Genomic DNA, 9,741 nt, shown 5'->3' with positions numbered 1-9,741 from the left:
TGAGCCAGAGCCACGACCACAGAGAGTCCCGCGGTTGCCTCCGAGGTTACAAGAGTATGAGCTTGAGCTCGAAAGCTCACTGAGTGGTAGTGAGGAGCGCACTCCACGGGATACAGTGGTCGGAGAGGCCGAGGTGTCCGCCGGCGCGCGGGTGGCTAGCACCGAGACAGCCATCAAAGAGCACCAGCCTGAGGATGAGATGGCAGAACAGCAGGGTTTTGCCGTAGAAACGGAAGAGCAGGAAGGAGAGGCCCGGTCTGACAGCGCCTGCGGGCGGAAGAGGGAGGGCCTCAGCCTTAACGATCTGCCTCCCAGTACGGCGCGCTCGAGACCTAGCTCCTGCCGTTCAGTGGCTTCCTCCCGGTCCAGGGTTTCCGTGGGCAGTTCTGCCTCTGGGGCGGATAGCATGCACTCCAGAGGGAGTAGTGCCGCGCTGTCAGAATGTATGCGCCAACAGGCCGAGATGGCGTTAGAGCGGGAACGCCTCCAGTTCGAGCGTGAACGCCTCCAGATGGAGGGGGCGGAACGCGCGGCGGAGAGGCAGCGCCAGGAGGCGTTAGAGAGGGAACGCATCCAGTTCGAGCGCGAGCGCCTCCAGATGGGGAGAGAGCAACTGCACGCGGAGACGATGGCGGAAGTGATGCAGACCATGCGCGACGTGTGCATCAGCAGAGCTCCGTCGGCCCGTAGCTCCAGAGCATCATCCGCACGGCCCTCTCGAGTGCCATCTCCTGAACCCCCCGCCGATGGCTCCATGACCCCCGCCATGACTGTCCAACTACAGGCCCAGCTGACCACCTTGAAGGAAGAGGACCAGGGACCCGACCGCTACGCGGCCCAGAGGGAGCCAGCGTCGCTGCCCGGGAGGGGAGCCATTCCCCAAGAGCATAGCACACCCCTAGGTCCTCCAGTGCACCAAAATGCATGCAGGCCGGACACCCAGACCGTCACTCCAGCCCCGATCATCCACTACAGGATGTTTCCCCAGGTGGAGGGACCCAAGTTCCCCTTCTTCAAGGACGAGGACAGGAGCCAGTATGTGGAACTACGCATCTGCCTAGACACGCTCTTGGACGACTCCTGCTCAGAGTCCTACAAATATGCGATTCTCCTTCAGCATGTGAGGAACCCCAGAGCCCACAACATGGTTCTGGCCCATGCCTCCGCACCGACACCTTACACCAGAGCGCTCGCCGACTTGGATGCCCGCTACGGTCGTCCCTGGAACCACGCCCTTGCTGAACTGCAAGCCCTCGAACAGCAGGCCCCCATCAAGGATGAACGGGCGCTGGATGACTTCGCGCTCCGCGTGCACACCTTGGTTGGAATGCTGAAGACGCAGGGCCCAGCTGGCGCCAGCGAGATCAACAGCACCTCCAACGTAGAGCGGCTGCTCCGCAAGATCCCACGCTTCCGGCAGGAGAGGTTCCGGCGACAGCAGCGCGTTCGTAACCCCGGGAAGTTGGGTCTGAGCATGGCTGCCTTCGCGGAGTTCCTACTGGAGGAAGTGCATGACACCAACGTAGACGCCATGGGTTACGCTGAGCCGAAGAAGGAGAGGGAGAAGGGAGACCGCTGGGACAGGCCGAGCTCGAACAGAGGACGCCCAGTAGGAGTGCTGCACACGGAGGAGGAGCCTCGGAGAGAGAGGAAAGCCCGACCTGAGGGAAAGGATTCCTCTCAACCCCCTCAAAAGGGACGGAGAGGTCCACCGCCATGCCCGTACTGCACCAGCGAGCACTGGTTCAATGAGTGCAGTGACTTCAACAACCTGAGTACCGAGGCCAAGCAGAGGTGGCTCGAGGAGAACAAGAGGTGCTGGAACTGTGGGCGCGACCATCTGGCTAAGAACTGCACCTTGAGGAGAAAGTGCAACCGCTGTGAGGAGGTCCACCTCAACATCCTACACGAGGTCTCCCTCGCCAGGTCCACGGAGGGCACCAGAAGCCCTAGGTCCGGTAGCGCACCGGAAGAGGAAACACCTGTCTACTATCTAGACCCAACCCAGAGCAGCGGCTCCAAGGTCCTACTGAAGGTGGTGAAGGTCCGACTGCACCACAACAACGCTGTGTACGACACGTACGCCGTTCTAGACGACGGGTCGGAACGGACCATCCTCCTCCAGGAGGCAGTGCGCCAGTTGGGGCTCCACGGGACTGAGGAGAAGCTGACTCTGCGCACGATACGTCGCGACCTTAAAGAGGTCACCGGGGCGAGAATCAACTTCTCTATCTCCCCGGCGGGGCGGCCGTCGGATAGATATCGGCTTCAGAATGTCTTCACCGCAGACCAGCTAGCGCTCTCCCGCTACGACTACCCCCTGGAGAGATTACGCGCAAGATATTCCCACCTACGGCGAGTAGACCTACATCCGATAGAAGGAGCGGAGCCAACCCTTCTCATCGGCTCGGACAACGCTGCACTGATCGTGTCGCTCCGTCCTCCGCTGAGAGGACCACGAGGCTGCCCGATGGCTGTTAAGACTGCGCTTGGGTGGGCCCTCCAAGGCGCTACCGAGTGGAGAGATAGAGACGGGAGAGCTACGTCATCCCTCCATGTCCGAACCGAAGAAGTGCAGACCATCAACTGCCTTCACACCAGTGTGGACTCCATGAATGCGGCGCTACTAGACAACGTCCAGAAGCTGTGGACGCTAGACGTTGCGCCCTACAAGAATGAGAAGCTCTACGTACGGTCAAAGGAGGACGTCTACGCCATAGACCTCCTTAAAGCAAAGACAGTGCGTATCGAAGTCCAGGGCGTGAAGAGATACGTCACACCACTACTCCGAAGAGAACCCATGCCAGAGTTTCGAGTATCCCCTCGAACCGTCCTACAGTGTCTGACCAGCACTGAGAAGCGTATGAGGAAGGACGAGGTCCTTGCTGCTTCTTACAGAGCGGAGATGAAGAAACTGACGGAGTCCGGTCTGGTGAAGAAGCTTGAGCCAGCCGAGGCGAACCAGAGTGCCGAGTCTTGGTACCTCCCACACCACAATGTTCACCACAACGGGAAGAACCGAGTGGTCTTCAACTGTAGCTACCAGGTGGGGAAGCTCAACCTCAACCACTATCTTCTCCCTGGTCCAACCTTGACCCCAGCCCTCTTGGGAGTTCTGGTGCGATTCCGTCAGCAGCCGATCGCAGTCAGTGGTGACATTAAGCGAATGTTTCACCAGGTCAGGATGTTGGAGGAAGACAAGCCACTCATGAGGTTTCTCTGGAGAGAGGACCCGAGCGACCCCGACCCCTCTATCTACCAGTGGGAGGTGCTACCCTTCGGGACAACCTGCAGCCCCTGTTGCGCTACCTATGCGCTACAGACTCACGCCGCGCAGGAGACGGCACCTCCTGGAGTGTTTGACGCCGTCCATAAGAGCTTTTACGTGGACAACTGCCTCCACAGTTCGAAGACAGCCACGGAAGCCCGTCAGCTAGTCCAGGACCTGCGTGCTCATCTCCAGGAGGGTGGATTTGAGATCTGCCAGTGGGCCAGCAACGACCCGCAAGTCATCAGAGACCTCCCGAAGGAGGCCACCTCGACCAGCAGCGAGGCTTGGGTCTCTCACTCACCAGATGATGCTCAGGAGATGACGCTCGGACTTATCTGGCAGTTCCAGACCGACACTCTACGCTATCGCAATAAGCCTGCCAAGCCCCAACGCGTCACGATGAGAACGATATACAGCACTCTAGCGAGCCAGTACGACCCACTGGGATATATCGCTCCCTTCACGACGATGGCCAAGGTGCTTGTCCGGGAGCTGTGGGCCCAAGAACGAGGATGGGACGATCCTCTGCCTCGTCACCTAGAAGAGAAGTGGAAGGCCTGGGAGCAGGAACTTCCCACTCTCCAGCACATCAAGCTGCAGCGGAGCTACTTCCCTCCCTCCACGGACCTAGAGAGGAGTGTCATCACGCTACATGTATTCTGCGACGCCTCGGAGATGGCGTACGGGTCCGTGGCATACGTCAGAGCGGCAGAGCTTGGAGGTGAAGTCCACGTCTCGTTTGTCCTGGCACGTTCCCGAGTGGCGCCGAAAAAGCAACAGTCCATCCCAAGACTGGAGCTGTGTGCTGCCCTGAACGGCGCGCAACTGGGAAGGTTCCTGCTCGACGAGCTCCAGCTACCTCTGATGAGCGTCACCATGTGGTCAGACTCAACTACCGTCCTCCAGTGGTTGAAGTCCAGCTCATGTCGGTATAAGGTGTTCGTGGGCACCCGAGTCGCAGAGATTCTGGAGTTGACTGAGGTGAACTGCTGGCGTTATGTAGACACCAAGAGGAACCCTGCTGACGTCATCACGAGAGGGGCAACTCTCCAGGATCTGGCTGAGCCCCACCTGTATCACACGGGACCAGACTTCCTACAGGAGCGGGAGTCAGAGTGGCCAGCCACGCCGGCGTTAGCAGAAGACAGAGAGGACAAAGAGCTGCGTAAGACGTTGTTCTGCGGAGTCACCCAGGTCGTAGACCCTGAGACTACTCCGGGAGAGGAGTGTGAGACGCTCGAAGAGCTGCAGAAGAGGATGTTCTGCTCCAAGGCCGGTCTACCCCTAGATACTACGCTCAGCGCCGAAGATTACACCGCGGCGGAGCTCCTGGTGCTGCAGAGTGCCCAACAGGATGCCTTCTCCCGAGAGCGGGAGTGTCTCGAGAAAGGGAAGCCGATCCCCTCGGACAGTAGACTCCGCGGCTTAGCTCCAGAGCTCGACGGTGTTCTCATTCGCGTGGGTGGCAGACTGCGCCGCGCCCAAGATCTAGACCTAGACACGAAGCATCCCATCGTGCTTCCCACTAAGCATCAGGTCACCAGATTGGTCATCAAGCACCATGATGACAAAGTGCAGCACGCGGGTGGAGAGCGTGTCTTCGCGGAGGTACGACGGAGATTCTGGATACTCCATGGACGGGAGGCGGTACGGAGATATCAAAGGTCCTGCTCGGACTGCCAGAGGTGGCGAGCCACGCCGCCGCAGCCCATGATGTCCGATCTGCCCGAGGACCGGCTGCGACTGAGACAGGCTCCGTTCCACTCTACTGGGGTCGACTGTTTCGGGCCACTCCTATTCCGAAACCGGCGAGCCTCCGAAAAGCGGTGGGGCATCATCTACACGTGCCTGACGACGAGAGCAATGCACCTTGAAGTTCTGCACCAGCTCACAAGCGACAGCTTCCTCATGTCCTTCAAGAGGTTCACCTCCAGGCGAGGGACCCCTAAGACCCTCCGGTCGGACAGAGGCACCAACTTCGTCGGTGGTGAGGCCGAGCTGAGGGCGAGCTACGCTGCGATGACTGAGGAGGCCCGTGACAGACTCGCCTCCCAGCAAGTGAAGTTTGAGTTCAACCCCCCAAATGCTCCACACTTCGGGGGAGCCTGGGAGCGGGAGATTCGCTCAGTAAAGAACGTCCTACGTACCATTCTCGGACAGAAGGTGCCTACCGATGAGGTGCTCGAGACTGTACTAGCAGAGATTGAGGGCATCTTGAACTCCCGGCCCCTAGGCTATACCTCCAGTGATGTAGCAGATCTGGATCCCATTACGCCCAACTTCTTGCTGATGGGGCGGCGAGACTCTGCACTGCCTCAGGTAGTCTACGACCCTGCAGAGCTCACCGGAAGAAGATGGTGGAGGCACAGCCAGGTGCTCGCGGACCAGTTTTGGAGGCAGTTCATACTGCACTACCTGCCGACCCTGCAAGTCAGGCAGAAGTGGACGAGGGAGAGAGACAACTTGTCCGAAGGTGCCGTGGTACTGGTGATCGACCAGTCCCTTCCACGCGCCGCCTGGCAGACAGGCAGAGTGACCAAGGTCCTGCCGGGTCCGGATGGAAGGGTGCGGACGGCCATCGTGGACGTTGGTGGTCGCACTTACACCCGACCTGTGGCACGCCTGATTGAGCTCCCTCGAATTACAAAGGACACTATCACCTCATACCTCACGCTGCTAGAGCAGCCTAGCCAGTGTGCCTTCCCTAGTTAAATGAAACCGAGGGTTTCATGGGGCGGCTGTTATGAAGGCCCACAATTTAGAGCCAGTTAGTTCCCCCAAATCAGCCCTATTTTTGCCCCTGTTATTTCCTTTATTATTTTCTATACTATTCATGTACGTTTTCATGAAGGTGTATGTATTGTTATTGTAATGTTTATGTATATGTTTAATGACGTGGTATATCCGGGGTGTGTCCGTGACCCGGATGCTGCGTACGTGACCGGATGTATGTTCGGTTGGTGTATATATAGCGACGGAAGTGGTCTGTGCGTCAGAGTGATGAGAGGAAGAGAGTGACGAGAGTGAGAAGGAGGAAACGAGAAGTCGATCTAAGATGGCGGAGTCAGTAAAACGCACACCGTGCTGAAGCTGAAGACCTGAAGAGTGATTATTGAGTTTACCACTGTGACAGAGGGCAAACCTTACAGCAGCAATTCAACATCTCTCAACAGTCCACAAGGAGAACGGGAGACTCTGAGTGTCGGAGGAGACCTGCCTTTGGCATTGACTGTTAGTAGTGAATCACGGGCTACCCGCAGCACCGCGGGAGTTCGGAGTTCGTTGAGTTGGCAGCGCTAGCCCAGTTTAGCTGTGTCCCCGTTAGCCAGCCTTGCCAGCCGCCGGCTGCTAACGTTGGACCAAGCGAGACCCAAGCTGGACAGAGCCGTCGCCTTCACGAGGTGGATTGCGACCGACCGTGGACCACCGGACCTGAGCCATTCACACCTCGTCGTGGACTACGAAGAAGCCCCTTTCCCTTCGAGTTGCTACGTCACCCCCCCCCTTTGTCTGCTGCCTTCCTCGAAGCACATGCGAGCTCCAACCAGGCCTCAACGCGCTCCTTTCAGTCCGGGACTCTAAGCCTTTTCCAGGCCAGGCCCTGCGTGTGAGTGAGTGATTGAGTGTGTGTGTGGCCGGCTGGGAGGGAGTATATACGGGGATGTATATATCATTTGTCTAAATAAATGTGTTTGTTCATCTTTGCTACATTACTGTGTGTTTAGTTGTCTGTTAGCTAATGCTAATGCTAATGCTAATGCTAATGCTAGTACTGCTAGTCTAAAGGGTTGCTGGCGCCCCCTGCCTGTATCCTCCTACACTGCCGATTTAGCTCCGAGTTAGTTAGATAACCAGCCCTTCCTAAATTCTACAGTCCTTTAGCTACTCCCTGGTTACACTCATTGAGTATGCTAGTATGCAGTATGCTAGTATACCATTCCGAACACAGCCTCTATCTTAATTGCCTGCAGGTGGAACCACTAATTGCCGACCGAGGCCCAGAGGGAGGAGTTCTGGCAATGATAGTTTATTAGGGAGAATAGATGAAAAAGTGCCCCATCCCCCTTTCGTCTTTGTTTGGTTCCAAAGATACAACAAAAATACTAACAGCTCAGTACTACATTTTTCATCAACAGAAACCTTCTAGAATCCAGAACCCTGTGGAATCCCTGCTGAGGAAGTTGTGAATCATGGTGAGTCTAGTTGGCATTTTGCCCAGGGGTTGAATCAGGGGTTTTCTATATGGAGCTATTTTAGTGCCATCAGAAATTGAATTGTATTTGACAGATTGAATTGAATATGAGCACAAATTGAATTGTATTTGACAGATCTGAATTGTATTTGACAGATTGAATTGAATCTGAGCACAAACTGAATTGTATTCGACAGATTGAATTGTATTCAATTCAGTTTTCATTATTTTCATTTAGTTTTCAAATTCAGTTTCTCTAAATACAATTCGTTTTTTCTCTAAATACAATTCGTTTTTTCAATTCAATCTGTCAAATACAATTCAATTTGTGCTCATATTCAATTCAATCTGTCAAATACAATTCAATTTCTGATGGCACTAAAATAGCTCCATATTTCTAGGTGATAAAACTGTTTCCAAATGTAGTTGGTTTTGTATGACAGGAATCTGTAATGTTTTCACATGTGCAACTGTAGGCCATGTTGTGTACATTTAAAATGTGGATATGTATTAAGTTAGATACTGCTCATTACTAATTTAGTGTCCCACAACACTTGTTTTGAGAGAAATCTTATGAATTGTGGATTTAAGATAAAATGCCTGAGACGAAGTAGATTGAGTAAATAATCTAACATTACAGTTGCTACATTTGGTCATCAAGGGGTGTGTTCATAGACACCAGCTCTGTATATTATTTAAGTCATTGACTGCCAAAGACGCTAATTGGCGTCTTATAGAATAGTAACGTTGACTGCCAAAGACGCCAATTGGCGTCTTATAGATTTTTTTTTTCTTTTTCGCGGGGATCGCGTTATTGACATGTTCTACACCTAGCGAGTGAATTTCAGACTTGGGTGTAATGTATTTCGGTCCCAGATGGGGGCAGTAGTTCGATAAAAGCCTGGAGAAGGAAGTGGCTTGCTGTGGGTTGTAGTAATGGCGAAACGGATCAGGGTATGTGCCAAACGCGGCGCGGAGCATTGCGGCGCGGAGCATTGCATTGCGGAGCATTGCGGAGCATCGCGGAGCAGCGCGGCCATCGCCCGACTCTTCAAACAGTTCAGAGTCGGATGATACAGAAAAAGTGCAGCAAAAAAAAAAAAAATCTGCAGAAAAAGCTCGTTTTCTCTGTTTATTGGTCAAAATCAGGTGTTTTTGCTGAAACCACCCTATGTTCTACGGCCGATTTCTAAACACTCAAAGAGGCTAGAAACAAACTTTCTTTTTCTGATGAAAGAAGAGAGTCTAAAGTTTTGGTAGATATGTTCAATGTTTATGTAGTCCGAAAAGTCAATATTTGGTGGGTCTTCAAAGTTCAGCGAAAATGCCCCAAAAGTCTGGCAGTGTGGAGCTCTCCGCTCTGAACATGGCTGGCAGTCAAAGAGTTAAGGGCCTTTTTAATCATGACATTTATGGGACTGATGGTAGGCTTAGTTTTTATTCCCTGTGATAAGCATGTCTGTTTTTTCTTGTTCTCCATGGGAAGAGGTCCTTGGCTCTAGCTTTAATCCTGTGCGCCCTGATTCCCTTGTTCCATGCTTCCTGTTATGTCAAGTCTATGGCCCCCGGTGAGACCAAAAGCCAAGCTGCTAACCACCCATACACAATCCACACATCAGGAACATATCATACAGATCACAATGTGGAAAAATACAGCAGATGGAGTATATAGCAGATGGAGCATGTTGAATTGTTTTCTTGTTTAGCTGTGACCCAATGTCAGGATGATGTGGATAAGACATGGCATGATGTGGGATCCTCCTGGAGGAACAGTGCATGCATGGACTGCGACTGTAACTCATGCTGCACAGCGTAAGTACACAGCTACACAAGACATTAAAGTCGAACACCTTTATGTTGACAAAATGCTTAAAACCACGATTGGGACATCAAGGGGTTGTAGCATCAGCAAAGGTTAGGATCCCCTTAAGCCCTCAGCCATCCCAGCCCGTGTCAATCACACTCCACAAAAGATCCACACAAGCAAGATCGAAGTGTTAGGGAAAATAATTGTGTAATTCGATTGACTAAAATCCCCTCTTTCGCTGAAGACAATAGCCAGATCCTATAAGAGCTTACACATTGTTCTTTGTGGCAGCAATGATACATTCTATAAAAGATACAACTATTAATTCATAATATTTGTGTGAGTACCCCTCTTTATATTGTGATATACTTGCAGAGGGTGTTTATTATATTGCTGTGCTGTATTGAAAAGAGTATTGAGAACATTTGGTACAGTATATGGATGATTCCTGACCATCATATCCCTCCTCTC

General features: G+C 53.2%; 1 long non-coding RNA gene across 1 annotated transcript; it reads left to right on the top strand.

Annotated features, from left to right (window-relative positions):
• Nucleotides 1–7,414: 7,414 nt before the first annotated feature.
• LOC308157219 lies at nucleotides 7,415–9,255 on the top strand. Its single transcript, XR_013937436.1, has 3 exons — nucleotides 7,415–7,464; nucleotides 8,950–9,031; nucleotides 9,170–9,255. It is a non-coding gene; the product is annotated as an uncharacterized lncRNA (long non-coding RNA).
• The last annotated feature ends 486 nt before the right edge of the window (nucleotides 9,256–9,741 follow it).

This window comes from Nansenia antarctica, assembly GCF_963989245.1.
Source record: "Nansenia antarctica genome assembly, chromosome: 5".
In the NCBI taxonomy this organism is placed as follows: domain Eukaryota; kingdom Metazoa; phylum Chordata; class Actinopteri; order Argentiniformes; family Microstomatidae; genus Nansenia; species Nansenia antarctica.
This window is presented reverse-complemented; position numbering and strand designations above follow the sequence as displayed.